Consider the following 16,099-nt stretch of genomic DNA (forward strand, 5'->3'; position numbering starts at 1 on the left):
AGAACATTTTACGGATCGTGGAAAACCAACCGGGGATCCTCTACCTCTGTTGCGGACCCAATCTCTTACCACGCTTCTCTTCCTTTACGGAACGGGAGGCAAGTGGTAAAACTACCTACCATGGTTTTTGAACTCTTTCCAAAGATAAGTTGTTAACGCCAACGCAACACCGTCTGAATAGAATTACTGAAGATGGGTTTACGACGCGCGACCTACCACAGCTTCTTCCGCTGGGAATGTCAAAAGTGGTACCATAAGCCCTCCACCATACCCCCGGTGATCCTTTGGCATGAGATGTGGCCCGTCCGTTAGAAACTGCGGAATTTTGTAGTCAATTCCTCCTGGAAATTGTCAAGTGATAGTCGCCGGAGATCCTTTTCCATCCCCTCCATAACCGAGAGATGCCTCCATAAATGGTTAAAAGAAATGGTAACCACTCCAAAATTAACACCGACTACCGGCATTCAGGATCAAATAAGAACCTGAAAGCAGAACTCGGGGCCTTATTGACGCGGAACAAAACAAGATACTACCAAGAGGGTACGAGCGAAGAAATACGAGGACTTCCTTCACACTGGCATCCAAATGATATGTTGCTAAGCAGCAAAAACGCTCATCAACGTCCTCGCATACAGACACTTGCTAATATACACCGATAGCGCTTCCCCTCCCTACACATCGGCCGTACCTGTATTCTTACAAACCCTACGATACCTAATGCAAAAACGAGATGTCTTACACCTTGTACCGACATCCACTGACAAATCGCGGTAACGACATGACATAAAGCCGGGTTCACCCATAGAAAAGGTGGAAAAGTGGGCTTACCATCAAAGAACTTGGATCTAGACCAGCCGGCTGTGTTGGTAGCATCACCTTCTACACCGCGTGTAAGCGTGGGGAGTAGCGACAAACGTGTAAAAAGAGCCGGGGGAGGCCACAAATTCGTTACGACCACGCACCCCATAAGACATAGCAAAGGGAACTCATGCAAGAAACTCCATCTCTGAATCATACGGCACGTTACGAAGAAAATGAGCAAAGACTCCCAGCTATGCTGTGGATAAATTTGACTATGGCGTGGTACTGCTGGACGTCTATAAGTAAGCCGGCCTCGGTGTGCAAAGTGCGAAGCATCTCTACTATATGGAGGTTGACCCGAGTGTGATAGTTAGCAGTTCTCTCCGTGGATCGTATCAACTACAAACGCGGGCTATGTAGAGGCAACGTAACTGACATGGCTAGAGTGTAATCGGGCGCGTGGTGCTGCGCTACTTCTGATCTTTGGGACTATTAGGTGCATGCTCTTCCCTGACAATCCTGGGCCGCTTAGTGGCCATTTAGGTAATACAACATCGGGTTGCCTTGGTCTTGTGGACTGGACTTCGAAATCCTTCATACGTTCTAAGTACTATTATGATCCGTGCTCATTCTACTGCGAACCGGTTCTGAGGTTCCGCCGGCGATAGCAGGTAATCTGGGCCGACTATGTCGTCGGGGTACTTTTTCCCTCAGTCCGAACCCAGCCCTCGCTGTAACTATCTGGACGTAGGAATCTTGTGTTCACGTGTTTCTTTTTTATATGCATCTGGTTTTATTCCGCGTCGCCCGGCCGCCTCGTTTGGTTCAAAAGCCGCGACGCCTGGGTAGTTCCCTTTCCCCTGGGTCCATCTCCCTGTTGCGTTTGGAGGGATCTTCCAGCTCTTTCCAATACTGGTACCCAAAGAGACGCTCAGCCAGGGTCTTATTGAATCTTTCAACATGCTCTGGCCCCTGTGGTACTCAGCTTCGGCTCTCCTAATCTTAGTGTCGTGGTCTTTCAGGGTCTTAGTAACCACGCCCATGAACTCTGTCCCCGCATCCACTTGCAGCAGCTTAGGCCATTTCAAAAAACGCGCTTATAAATCTTACCTAGGCTTCGGCGACTTCCCCAGAATCCTTGCTGGTTATGGGTTCGGCGTCCTTGTATCTGCTTGCGATATCAACTACGGTCAAAGCGTATCTATAGATCTTCTTTCCTCACCTTATCGTGCGGTAAAGAAAAGCAAATCCGCCTGATGAACTTCATTGGGGGTATTTACGGTGAAGCTGGGCCTGGGTATGTACTTGGGCACGGGAAGATAAACCTGCCAGAGGTTTGTTTTCTTAGCCAGTTCTTAGGCCGTTTCTTCTGATACCCTGGCCCGCGGTCGCGAGTTTCTTAATCAGCAGACGCTCCTCTCCAATAGCCCTCAGGCCCATAGTAAATCCTTTTGAGTTTGTCCTCTACGCGGCCCATTATATGAATAGAATCGCGCTTCGCTTGATTCAAGCGAAGGATAGGACAAGATTGATCTTGCGTCCGTTAAAATCCAACCGTCTTTCCGTCCACTTTAATGGTGATGTTTATGCTTCTACCAAATGAGACAAGTCATAGCTCAAAGAAATGGGAGTGTATTCTTCTGAGTCAAATGGATTACCTTTGGGCAGAAACTTGGACATAAGAGAAGACTTTTCTCCATTGTTGTAACTATTGACCAAGTCGCAATAGACTCGTAAGAGGATGCGACTTTCCATTTCACGGGTATGGCTGTGTCGGTAATTGTCTTGCCCGAGCGCACATAATAAAGATCCCAATGGGGTCAGACTTTCCAAAAGTTACTGAATAGTTTGGCATATTATGTTTGAAGGTCATTTCGTGCGGCAATCCCGTGGTGAGAGTATAACCGTGTTTTGCTAATTCCCTTAGCAAGGGTGATTGGTGTGTAATGTCCATCGGGCAGCAATACGCCTTGATAATTGCCGCCGCCTTTATGCTCAGTGACCAAGGCATTGACTAAATTATACCAAGAATTGTACAAAGAGCAACTAACCAGCCTAACCTTATGGGCTTTGATGGGGGGGGTTCAGATAAGTGGTAAAGTTATTCTTGTCGCTTTCCAAAAAGACGATCATATATTACAGGGGACAAGTCCCCTTCTAGTGATCTGAGCTGCGCTCAGAGCAGATACGCCAAAGCCGCGCCTCCCGCCAGCCCTGCGACTCCTACGAAGACCAATTCGCTATCTTTTTGTTTCTTAGAAGGCTGTGTAGTAATTCTTGAACTGAGGCTTTCTTAACCCCGTTAATGCCGCGGGGGTGCGCCTGCGCATAGAGCTTAAAGGCGTAGTCTGTATTTTCGAAGTTCTTATCCGCCTGCATTTTGTCTTGGTAGTTCTTGTCCAACCAATCCCTGTAAGCTTGTCTTTTTCATTCCAAGCTGCAACGTCTCGCTGATATTTCTCCAGCGCTAAGTCGTGTCTCTTCCTTTCGGCGGCCAAATCTCCGCTGCGATCACCTCTAACTAATCTATCCAAATATTGACCGCCATAATTAGCTCCAGTGAATGCTAAGGCTGCAATAACTCCACCTGCGACCACGCTAGCCATTATATATTAGAAAATCACAGGGATTTTCACGAGTTACGTCGTTGGCAGGTACTTTCCTTCCGTAGGTAATCCTTTACCATGATAGCCCCGCCTACGGCAGCGGTCATCTTAGCAAAATTAGCGAAGCTCTTGCTTGGGTCTTCAGTAAAGTCTTCTTTGAGCACTTTCTTACCTACCCAACCAATACCCGCAACGATGGAAGTAATGATAGCTGCTTCTTCAACAGTTTTCAATAACGCGGTCGACATTATATTACAAAGCGAGAAGGAAAATCTAGGTCGCCGCGGGTGATAAATCTACTCCATTTCAGGGATCTTACTTTTTCTAACAGCCGGTTCCACAGGTGCGTGATATGTTGCGGCCTCCCACTTTACTTTTGGCTTCGTAGCCCGCCATTGTAAGTAGAGGCTGCCTGCTGCTATAGCGACTCCTAACGCGCCAATGACGTATCCCGGATTAATAAAGGATTCCTCTTCTTTTTCCTCCACCTTTTCTTCCTTTTTGGCTTTGTTTTTCCTGTTCATCTCCGCGAGCTTCTTTCCGGCAGCGACTCTGCCCGGAGATTTAGCCTTGGTAATCTTGGTATCTTCTACGGGTGGTTGTTCTTCGGTGCCACTCATCTTATATTAAGGGACTTGAAGGACTTGACAAGTAACTTGATGACGACTTGACAATGACTTGACAACGACTTGACTAAGTACTTGAGGTGACTTGACAACGACTTGACTAAGTACTTGAGGTGACTTGACAACGACTTGACTAAGTACTTGAGGCGACTTGATCAGGTACCTCAGCAAGTGCTGCCTGGAAGACCTTTTCGACTTCTCTGTCCTTCTTGAAGTCCTTCCAAGACACCAGTACCTCCTTCAAGTCAACGTGCTGAGCTACGTGCAAAGCCGCAGAGGCGACTGCCATTAACTTACCGCACTTCAAAGACAACCAGCCGCAGGTTATCTTAAGTTCTTGGGCGATGACATAGTCCTCGCTTATGTCCTTCCGCAGTTGCTCCACGTCGTCTATAGGCAGCGCAAGTCCAAGCAATTTAGTGGCAAGTCGGATAGCGGAGTCTGCTACGGCGTCCGTGGTTTTACTTGCAAGGGCAGCCTCATACCTCTTATGGAACTTTTTGACTTCCTCTTCCGACAACTTATTAACCTGCTCATGGGTAAGTTCCTTGCCTATCATTTCTTTGCACTTGCCCGAAGACACAAGGATGTTAAGTTGTTCCTTGAGGTTACTTTCATCTAACTGCGCGGGGACTTCATCTAAGAGCTGCTCAATGTCCATATATATTAAAGATCGCAGATCTTTATGGAATACGGAAACCTCAAAGAGAAGATCATCTTGGAATGTTGGTGCGTCTTTAAATGCCGCATGTATTCGTGTAACTGTTCCTTGGATATCTCACCGCCGTAGTCGCTTAAGATGGTTTCCAGGTCAGACTTGCTCGGAGTATAAAATACTACGAGAGATCCTATGTTTTCCCTGAAGGGCTTAGAGACGCTGGTAAGCTGCTGCGAGAGCAACCAAACGCTGATATTGTCGTGTCTGCCGCTGAAAGCGAGCTTAACGAGCTCGGAGGTGCGTCTTTTTACGTCGTCCCCGCAGGCGATGTCATCCAATATGAGTAAAGTCTGTGTATCTTTAGGGAATTGCTTATGCCAGAACTTCAAATGGCTGGATAACTCGTTAGGATCCAGTATGTCCACAAAGAAGTCGTCGTCTTTCACTCCTATGCCCGTCCAGGTGCGGTTATTCACGTAGGTGGGGCATAATAGCACGATGTAGTCGAAGCGGTATCTAAAGGGTCCTAATAGCTGCTCCACGACGAACTGCGTTTTGCCGCAGCCGGTGGGTCCTACTATCAGAGCATTGCAGGGAATATGGTTCGGATCCATTATATATACGATGGACCCAGTGGACGCAGTAAGAAGGATTGCCACCGACGCAAAAGATAAAAGAGACACCATAGAAATGCAAAGGGAGGAGATCGATCGGTTAAAAGAGCGCGTGCAGGAGTTGTACGATGAAATGTGCGGTCTGTAGCGTGCAGAACGGTTTGGCGCGCTGATAACTATGGCAACGTGGGCTAAGGAGTCCGTTAAGGACTTCATGCGATATCCCCTGTAGAATGTTGACAATAAGGTTAAATCTTTGTTAAGTATATGTGGAAACTATTTAAAAAGTGTCTTAGCTTTACTATTTTGAATCCCGCAAGCGCCCTTAAAAGGGGTCTTTATTTTTATTTATTATTATTCACTATCCTTAATAATAATAAATAAAAATAAGAATGGGATTTGAGACTCTTTGCACAAACCCTGCTTTGCTATTTTAAGCCGCCTACTGACCATTACGGGCTTTCCAGGCATCCTTAACAAAGATTTAACCTTATTGTTAACATTCTGAGACACTCTTTGGAATAGTTTCCAGGTATCCTTAACAATGTCAACATTCTGAGACACTTTTGAAATAGTTTCTGGCTGTTAAGGACTTCATGCGGTATCCCTTATAGTGGTTATTAAATCCTTATTATATATGGAGTGTGAGCGGTGTAACAAGGAGTTCAGCAGCAAGCAAATGTTAAAATACCACCTGGAAAAGAAGGTATGCGCTAAGAAGGCACGCGAAAGGCGTTGTAAGGAGTGTAATCGCCTCTTTAGCAGCGCGCAGATGTTGGATTACCACGTGGATAACCGCGTTTGCTTAAAGAACGTATGTGAGCGCTGCGAGGAGGACAAGAACGATGAATGGCACCGACATCGATGCCGCGGTAATTACGACCTGCTGAGCGTGGCTTGCGAGGAGCACGGCGACGTTGCTGCACGATGTTGCCCAAAGGAAACCCAAAGGAAGTTAACGCGCCGGAAGAAGGAAATTGACCAGCGCTTTGCGGAGTTTGACTGCGTCGAAGGCGTAAGGTGGGAGGATAGAGAATATTGGGAGGCAACTTGTGAGCGTTGCGGCTGTCAAAGAAGTGACCAACATATTTGGCAGTGCCTCTACGACGGCCAAGGCGGTTTTGAAGAGTACTTAGATCGCTTTGAGGCCTGGCATGCCGGCAATGAGGCGGCAAGGAAAGCCCGTAATGATTAGTAGGCGGCTTAAGATAGTAGGTAGGGTTTGCGCAAAGAGTCTCAAATCCCATCCTTATTTTTATTTATTATTATTAAGAATATTTAATAATAATAAATAAAAATAAAGACCCCTTTTAAGGGCGCTTGCATAATCTAATAATAATAAATAAAGATAAGAACCCCTTTTAAAGGTATATGCTAGCCTACGCAGCCGCCTTCTTAGGAGGATTCCTAATCGCCCTTTCAATATATGGACTGTATTACTTGCGAACTACCTGCCGACTGCATTACCCCTCGTAAGCCACCGACCCCCAAACCGCGTAAAAAATACACCTGCCTTCATTGCGACAGGGTATTCTCCGAAGGATCCTTTGTGGGGCATTGGTGCTCCGCGGATCCTAAAGCGCAGCGGACTTTAGCAGACGCGCTTAACTACAAAGAGGAGATGGAGTGACTCTTCTTTCAATGTCAAACTTCCATCGGCCATTTACCTTACCATAGCTGCGTAAGTGGGTGAATTCCTCGCCCTGAATTACGTACCGCACGCAATCCGGCGCCCAAAGGGAATATTCCTTGCCTTCTAAGTCTTTGAGGACTAACCGTAAACGGTCGATGTCTTCGAAGACGACGTAATTTTTTATTTCGTATGCTTTACCGCAAATCAGGTCACGCCAGTGTATTTGGTTGACGATCATTATATCTATGAAATATTCTTAAATGCGTTGCCCTTGTCTCCGTAGTCTTGAAGCGTTTGCAGCACCACCGACAGGGAATACGGATGCCTTCCGCGTAGTTGCTAAGGGCACGACAGATGACGTCATAATCGTTGCTAACCATGGTCAGGTAACCATTCGCGTCATACTGCGAAATTATCTTGCGTTGGTCTGCGGAGAATATGCCATTTCCTTTCGGCGTCTTTAATTCGATGCAAAGCCCTTCATACCTTAAATGCGCGTTCAGTATTAAGAGGTCGGGTTGACCCCTTTGATAACCCTTCTGCCAGCATTTTATGCGTTTGCTGTCAGAATCCTGCAATTCCCCTAAGCCGGGCGCTATGAGCATCTGTGGGTAGAAGCGGCGTATGTAGTCCACGACTTTCTTATGCAGGTCAAACTCATTTTCCATTTTGAAGACTAACTTGTTAGGACTATCGAACCGCCTTTCTATTTCATACTTACCTGTTTTCCTTAGCGTAGGCAGCACCTCTTCAAACACCCAATCACGAAACTCCGCGGCTTTGGGTAGCTTAGAGCTAAATATCAGTTCGTACAACCCAGGCTCGGAGATAAACACGGAATGTGGGTGAATAGTAGAAGGGGAACGGTTTGGGACCCCTTGCACGTCAGCCCATCTTTTCTGGTACTTCTCAGAAACGTGGTCTCTAATAGCCTTCTTGGTGTTCTCGTAATTCAACGCAGCCGCCACTTCCTTTGCTTTAAAGTACAGTTTGTCGCCTTGCACTATGCATTGCAGTTTGGTGTTGTTATTTTCAAATACGCGCAACATGGTATATTAGACAAATATTTTAATAGGCAACGCTCTTTAGCTGATTCATTTCTACGCTCAGTTGCGCGTCAGACACGACGAAGACGTAGCAGTTTATTTTATCACCGTCGCCCGCGGAGGCATTCTTGGTGCGTTTGATCTCCAATGTTATACCATCCTGCGTATTTACTAGACGTAAACCCTGGCCATGTAGGTCTTCGTCGTTAATGGTGCGCATGTCAATCCATAACGCGTACTTATCCTTAAAGAATTCCTCGGGGCTAATTTGGTCGCCAAACTTACGCTTTGCCTCTCTGTACACGTCTGCAGGCTTTATTCCCTGGGAGTAGACCTTGTTTGGAACGCCGTTTATGTTGACCCCTACGTTAGTAATGTTGGGGTTATGAAAGGCCTCGCTGTCGCGCTTACCGGCCTCGTAGGGTTTGGCAAACACCAACATCAACCCCGTGAGACTTCTTCGGGGGAGGTTAATACTTTGGTTAATAACCTCATCCGTCTTATCCAGGAAGCTGAACGTCTTATACATCACTACGTGGTCGTAAAGGAATGCCTTTCCGGCGCTATATTCCATGCCAGCGCTACGGGCCAGCTCTTCGCTGTACACCGTTTCGTACTGTAATTCTAGATTAGTGATAGAGTATGGGGTTGTCGTGGTAAGTGCACTGCTTAGCCCACCAATGATGTTATTAGCATCTGCTAAAGTTACTTCAAACTGCAGTTCGGCAAGCTGTCTTGGGTAATACACACCGTGATTCGTAATCACTTCAAAGTCCAGTGGTATGACATACTTGCTACCATAGGCGGTCTTTATTCGCTTTGCGTCTGCCACTGCGGTTTCTCCGCTGCCGTCAGTAGGTTGCGTTTTCGTAGGTGTGCGGACCTTACGTAGAATGACACTACCAATTCCTTGTTCTATCCTTTGCGCGCGGTCAAAGGCTGTCAACCATAAGTCTTTGTACGTGGTATACAGATCGTACCTATTTAAGTCCAGCAAGGATTCCCCGGCGAACTTTACGCGCATCTTAGAAACAATGTTGCGACCCACGTTGTTAACGATAATCCTTTCATCCACAATGCTGGGCTGCACCGCTAGGTCGAACCTTAAAGCCAAGGTACCGGGTACTAGGACTAGGTTATCCGTTAGGCGGGGCACGCCCACGTACAAGGTTTCTCCCGGCTTTGCGCTAGATGGTGTGAATGTAACCCGGTGAAAGGTGCGTTCTGCTTTCAGTCCGCCAACCTGCTTAGGTAATACGTTTGGGTTTAACTTTGAGCTTATCATATATAATGGAAGTAGAAGGAACGGATTTTGACCCCCTTACCGAAGAAGGCCAAGCAGACATTAACGACGAAGAATACGAGTCTTTACTTCCTAATGACAACGTAGACGGACGAAGTCTCTTTGACAAGCTAAGACGCAAATATGGCAGCAGGGCCCGCGAGGCCTGGCGTTCCTTAGAGGATAAGTGGCAATCAAGGAACCCAGGGCGACCTATTCCAGAATATTTAGAATTGCAAAACTTGGATTCCACGGACCTAAGAACCGAAATGCTAAGGGGGCTTTTAGACGACGTAAGGGAGAAATTTCCAAATGTGGACTTGACCCGCCTTAATTTCCAAACCGGAGATAAGGGGCAAATTCAAATCCAGTATCAAGGAAGGGATAAGTGGTATAATCTCTACCAAAGGAGAGACTCCGACAGGCTCACCAGTAATCTCCCAAAAGAAATCAAAAACGCATTAGGAAGACCTAATTTGGTGGAAAGACTAAGAGAAAACGATGAAAACACCAGCGAAGCCTTTGAAAAGTTCGAGACCCTAATGCAGCGGCAACAAAAAAGCATCGAAGCGATAAGGGAAGTCGAAGGACTAAAGGAAACAATGGAGGAAAGGGAGGCAGAATACATGCGACAAAACCGACTACTCCTCGATGCTCAAAAGAGAGAACTTAACGATAAAAACCAAAGAATAATAGAAATGAGAGAACAAACAGACAAAGCCCTACGCGATAGGGACCAAGCCCAAAAGGCCTTCGAACTTGCCCTGCAAGACCTAGACATAAGCAAGGAAGAAGCTAAGAACTTACGTACCACCATAGTCGGCTCTTTAGAGGAACGGCGGCAGTTGGTTGCCGAAATTAACACTAAGGAAGAACAAATCCGGCAAAGAGATCGGGCTATTGAAGACCTGGAGGGACAAATAGAGCGGCAGCAGGAAATAATTAATGACCAAACTCGTCCCGAAGAGGAAAGGGAGGCAGCACAAAAGGAATTAGAAGCCCTTCAGGAAAGAGTCGCGGAATTACGAGCGCAAAAGGCCAACCTGGAAAGAGAATTGGGACTTACCACCAAGGAAAAGGTAAAAAGAGCCCTTTTGAAGTATGGTATTCCGCTGGCATTTGCGGTCGCTATTTCGAGCGTAGTAGGCGTGATCTTGTCCGCGCTTAAGGCTACGGGCGCGGGCGTGAAGAAATTAGGTAATGGGCTGACGGACTTGGGAAAAAAGATGGCAGCCGGTCTTTCTGGGCTGCTGGGTTCGGTTGTTTCCTTGGCACTTAGGGCCGGCGGTGAACTGTTGAAGTTCGTGGGGAATAACATTTGGATATTAGTCGTAGCTATTGGGGTGGTACTTCTGAAGAAGATGAAGGCTTAATCTTATCCTTGTGTATTACTGGTGGCTTATCGTCGTCGGGCGCCCAAGGCGTCCTCGACTGGGGATAAGTAAAGATAGTATTCGCGCCGCCTTGATAATGCGGAACTAGCGGCAGCACGCTCATGGTGCTAATGGGCTTATGATTCCAAGTGGCATCCGTCGGGGAATTTCTTGACGGGGCGGCATTTATCCGAAGGTAGGCAACGTCGTTGGGGAGAACTTGTAACTTCGCATATTGGCAATTAGCTATCATGTGAAAAGTTACCGGCGTTAAGTCTTCTCCGCTTCTTGGAGGGGGCTCCGACGAGAAATGGGCTGGGTTCCTATTATTATCTTTTTTTCTGTAGGGTAGTAATGGATGGTCATTCTCATCAACGATCCTAAACCCGACATTACACGAATACCCCGTCGAAATGCTAATGGTACATATTATTAATCCCAGGCCCCCAACCTTTACCCACAGCCCGGTGTCAAGCCAATGCTGTTCTAAGTAGTCCTTCTCCTCCAAAAAATGTAGAAACCAATCTTCCTTCGCGTGTGGGTTCATATATTTCAGGGAATAAATTCCCTTCTATAGACTCATTACCGTAAGAGTGCTAATGGTCTTGTGATTGTAGATAGTATCCCTTTGATTTTCTATACTATTTATGCAAACGCTCCGGTGTCATCTACTCTCATTTGCAGCTTTACCTTCCCATGGCAATCGGCGACCATGTGGAAAGTCCAAACCGATAGATTTTCGGCGCTGGCTGGGTTGGGCTCTACGGAGAAATGCGCAGGCTCTCTGTTGTTTGTCTTAGTTCGCATAGGCTGCAGTATACCGTTGTCATCTAGAAACCTGAAGCCCACGTTGGCGTGACTGCTCGTGCCAATGCAAATACTGCATATTATCAGCTTCTTTCCCGAGTAGTTCAAATTCACGGACATGCCCGTGACATCAACCCAAGATGCCTGGGTGTATTTTTTCTCGCCTGTGTAAGTCGTATAAACACAATCTACTCCAGCTACGTAGGGGTTGTTCATCGCCATATATAATAACTCAGAGCAATGCTTGCAGCTACTAAGCCGGCTTTTAATAAGTCATGGTCATATTCCTCACGTATCGCAGGCAGGACCTTCTTCTTTACGTTCTTTGGTGTGGGCTTTTCTATGTGCTCCTTCTTAGGCTTCTCCACGAAATGGGGGATGCTCCTAAGAGTGTCAGAGTTCACGTCATTCACCCCAAACTTCATATCCTTAGTAGCTCGTTGAAGTTTGTTGTTGTAACCCACGATGGAATCGGCGTTGATGACCAAATTACTTGGCATTAGCCAACAACCGGGCGACAAGGCGTAATCTAGCCGCACTTTAGATTGCTGCACCGCAAGTTGATATCTTTGAACTGACTTAGAAATCTCATTCTCGATAACAGCGCTTTCGAAGAGGACAAGGAATACTTGTTGCGTTTCCTGTGACGCACCACTGGCATCTACGATGGGGCTGCGAGTGCTAACCTGTGCTCCTAGAATGCAGTAAACAAAGGCTTCAATGCTGCGGTTAATCCTTGCTAGGTTTTTCAGTCCAATGCCCTTTGCGGCAAAGAAAGGCGCCCAAGGATATTTCTCTTTGCTTTCTATGAAGTAAATCAAGTCACCTTTTGACGCTTTACCCCCTAAGTCGGAGAATTCCCATCTGCTAGGATATCCCATACCCGGAGTTTCTATGCTGGCGCCAACATACGAAGCATAGGTGTAAGTCTCTCCTAAACCATGGGCGGCACCCTCTTTGTTGCGAAAATCAGGGTTGGTAAGCTTAAACTCATTCCTTAATCGCTCCCATGCGACTTTGTCATATTTGTTATCCTTCGGCTTAAAGATAGTGTCACTAGGAAGCGGTGCTCCTAACTCAAACAATATCCTACGAATAGTAAAAGCAACATGAAATCGCAGGAAAGGAATATGGAACATGTCCGCGGCTATACCGCATCCTTTAGTAGCAGCCCAGACAGCAAAGTTTAACTGCTGCGGCCAATACCGCATGTTGGGACCTGATAACCATTCTCTGGATTCTTTCCCTGAGGTATGTTTCATGGCAGTTTCTCTAAAGATGTCTCTGACTTTTATTTTGAAAGTCGTAGAACCCACGGGGATTTCTAAGGAGGTAACCATCTTAGCAAAGTCATTTGCGCCGCCTTTGTTATCGTAAAATGGGTAATCCTCCGTTGCCGGTAATAAATTCTCTGGAAAATTAGGCTGCCTTTCTTTATGCTCGGGTTTTGGGTTCTTTGGCTCCAAGTCCGCATTGCTGTACATTCTGGAGCCTTTATAGTAAATCCCATCGGGTCTTCTTTCGAACTTACTAGGGTCTGCATGCGGAAACATCTTCCTAAATGCTCTCCAGTTGGCATAATCCCTGTTGTCGTGATGTGGCTGCTCCTCAATATCATTCCCAAAAGCGTCGTACATTAGTATATATAATGGATGTTATACCATCAGCACCTCCACTTTATCCTGATTTACCTAGGGAGGGACCTAACGAATTAAACGCTGAAAACTTTAGGCTCAACAAAGCAAACTTAATCCTGGCTTACTTGGAAGGACAAGCAAAACACTACGAAAAAGTTAGGAAGAAATACGTCAGAGCCCGGAGTACGCTACATAAGATTGCGATAACTTCAGGATCCATTTCTGTTGTGTTAACGGGCTCCGGCGTTGCTACTTCGCTTACTGGGCCGGGAATAATCGTTGGAGTTCCTTTGGCCGGCGTTGGGGCAACCTGTGGTATTATTTCTGCTGTTGCTACGGGTATTATGAAAAAGCTATCCACGAAAATATCCAAGCATGACACGACAATAGCTCTATCTAGGGCTAAAGTAAATACTATTACCGATCTTGTCTCAAAGGCTTTGCGTGACAGAAAGATAGACGACGTAGAATTCTCGCTTATTCTGGCCGAAGAAGACAAATACGAGAAACTAAAGACGGACATAAGGAATAAAAAAACAGTCGTAAAAGATCTTTCCGAGGAATCTCGCAAAAAGATCTACCAGGAGGCAAAAGAAGAGCTTCAAAGAAAGCTTGCTCAGTAAATATCGTGACAGGGTTCTATTTACATATCGAACGCCGGCTGTCAGGTTCATATGCAAATTAATTTCACAAAATATTACACAAAATATTACACAGCCTGCATCGTTTTCACAAAATATTACACAGCCTGCATCGTTTTCACAAAATATTACACAGATGTGAAAAAACTTGTGTAAAATCATCGCCTGGGAATCCATCCTAACAGGGGGTGGTTGGGGTCTATTTTGTAAAATATTTCATAAATTACGTCAGGATAATAAGGAATATCCTTATCCAGCCGACAAAACATCCACTCAGCTCTGCTCATATCAGAAACCTCGGGAATAGACTTACCGGTAATTTCAGACAAAAGATAGGGAATAGCTTTGTAATATTTCCCTAGTTTTAATTTTTTCAGCGTTTTCCGTAGACTTCGTGGGGTTGGCTCTTCTAAATGGTCTATGATTTTCTTCCTTACTTCGTTGTTTAAATATACCGGTCGATAACCTTGGATATGACTCATCCAGTCCCTGAAGTATTTTATTCTCTTATATGGCGTTTTCTTACGACCTCCGTTGGTGTAATATTGCTCTTTGGTAGCATTTGGTACGGCATTACGAATATTCTTACCACACTCGTAACACTGTGCTGACGTGTCATCTTCTATTTGCATTTTTTTACCACAACACCAAAAGGGTTCTGGCTTAGGTACGATAACTTTAGGTCTTAGACAAATTATGCAAAAGTCGTTAACGAACTTCTTACATTCGTGCATCGTATATTTATAAGATATTTTTTACCTCCGTTTGCGGTAAATCTGCTGTACCCGTCTTCGTAATTCTGGGGGTTAAACCCGTATATCTTTGGCATCAATCGCGAGTCCCCCTACCTGCTGCTAGGAAATTAGGAAACTGCGATTATCTACCGATTATCAGCACTATCACTAGCTGATTACATAGCGGCATATATAAAGTTATCTGAACGGGCGTTTTCTTTTATGTATTATCATCACTCCTACGTTTGCACCACTGTTTCTTGGCTTTTGATGGCATGAAAATAATTTTAAAACTTCTTTTAGAGATACAAATTCATTCCATACTAACTATAGGCTTGACAATCCTAAGAGGTCTGAATCTGAACCGGAAATTGAAATTTAACCTCTTACGCCAACAGACACTATAAAATGTATAAGGTAAAAAATGATCATGCATTAGGACGTGACGGCAGCAATATGTCTAAGGGTAAAACAATAGAAATTTTATTTTCTCTGAGGAGTAAATTTTCTAACTCATGCAAAAGCATTGAGTGAAAAACCGCTATCAATCCACATATTTGTTTCTATAGCGCACTTGAAAACCCTCCACTGGCACAGCGCTACCGCAAAAGGCCTAAAAATGCTACTAAAAAGGAAGATAAAGGTAAACACTTTTTTTGTTATAGCTTACGGCATTGCCGTTCCTGGCCAGGTTTTGGAATTCGGAATGTTATGAAAATATCACGTTAATTGAAAATGTTACATTCCAGTATAGTTATCCTGCTCTTCACTGTGATGTTTTTTAAACATTTAGGTAAATTGTGGCGTAAAGCTTTAAACAAGAAAAGTCATAAGACTAAGAGGTAAGAAAAAACAAAATAGGCAATTTTTATAAATTCCAATTTATAAGAAAATAAAGAGAATATAACGTTCTTTGTACAGGGTTGATAGTTCTCCATCCAACATAGTGACCATCTTGTCTAGCCCAGAAAACAGTCCTCAAAAGACACGGTAATGTATACATGCAAAAACTAGATTATGTGATATATAAGCAATCTCGCAGCTGACTGAACGGTAGTTCTTTTTATATATGCAGAGCTGAATGTCCTCCTGTTGACAAAGTCACCGTTTTGTCCAGCTCTGAAAACAGTCCTCAAAAGCCACGGTAAAAAATTTTTTTACTATTAATGCAATCTCGCAGCTAGCTGAACGGTAGTTCTTTTTATATATGCAGAGTTGATTGTTCTCCTGTTGACAAATTCATCAGGACAACACACGCGAGGTTTAGCTCCTGTTAGTTTACAACAGCAACAACAACTCCTACAGCAGCAGTCAAGAGACAAATCTACAACACATCATACGCAACTTAGGCCGAATAGGCACAATCCATTCGCCCCTTCTCCTGGTTATCCCAACCCTCTTTATGGTAGTTATATGGTCTACTTCCTGCAATTCTGTCCACCACAAGTAAAATCGTGTTTCGGGTGTGGACAAGCTTTAAAACCAGGGGGTAAAATTGGTAACCTCCCACATGATCTAGTCATTGTATCTAACACGACCAGGTCATATTACGATCAGGCAGGACTACTGAGAGATAGACCTGGGAATGTATATTACCACGTCAACAGGGGCTGTCTTAAAAGGCAACAGGCTTATTTTGTT

This window comes from Actinia tenebrosa, unplaced genomic scaffold, assembly GCF_029948245.1.
Source record: "Actinia tenebrosa isolate PJP-AT-01 unplaced genomic scaffold, QUT_ActTen_1.0 PGA_scaffold0__85_contigs__length_37466705, whole genome shotgun sequence".
NCBI classification, from domain to species: domain Eukaryota; kingdom Metazoa; phylum Cnidaria; class Anthozoa; order Actiniaria; family Actiniidae; genus Actinia; species Actinia tenebrosa.